We start from the raw sequence: 466 nt of genomic DNA, 5'->3' as shown, positions 1-466 counted from the left end.
TTGAGACAGAGTCTTGCTCTGTCGCCCAGGCTAGAATGCAGTGGCGTGATCTCGGTTCACTGCAACCTCTGCTTCCTGGGTTCCAGCAATTCTCATGCCTCAGCCTCCCAAATACCTGGGACTACAGGCACATGGCACCACCCCCACCTAATTATTTATTTATTTATTTATTTATCTATTTTTTAGTAGATGGGGTTTCACGATGTTGCCCAGGCTGGTCTCAAACTCTGGAGCTCAGGCAATCTGCCCATCTGGGCCTTCCAAAGTGCCAGGATTACAGGCATGAGCTGTTGTACTTGGCCTGTCATACACTTTTTAAGCACATGTGGAACATTTACAAACATTAAGTAGACTAGGAAAGACAACAAATCTCAATGAATTATAGTACCTGCTGTCCCATCCCTGAAATGAGACCACATACTCATTCCCTAGCTGCTGTGGGATTCATTGCTCACAGCTCAAGATT

Source organism: Cebus imitator, unplaced genomic scaffold (genome assembly GCF_001604975.1).
Source record: "Cebus imitator isolate Cc_AM_T3 unplaced genomic scaffold, Cebus_imitator-1.0 Scaffold427, whole genome shotgun sequence".
NCBI lineage: Eukaryota > Metazoa > Chordata > Mammalia > Primates > Cebidae > Cebus > Cebus imitator.
This window is presented reverse-complemented; position numbering follows the sequence as displayed.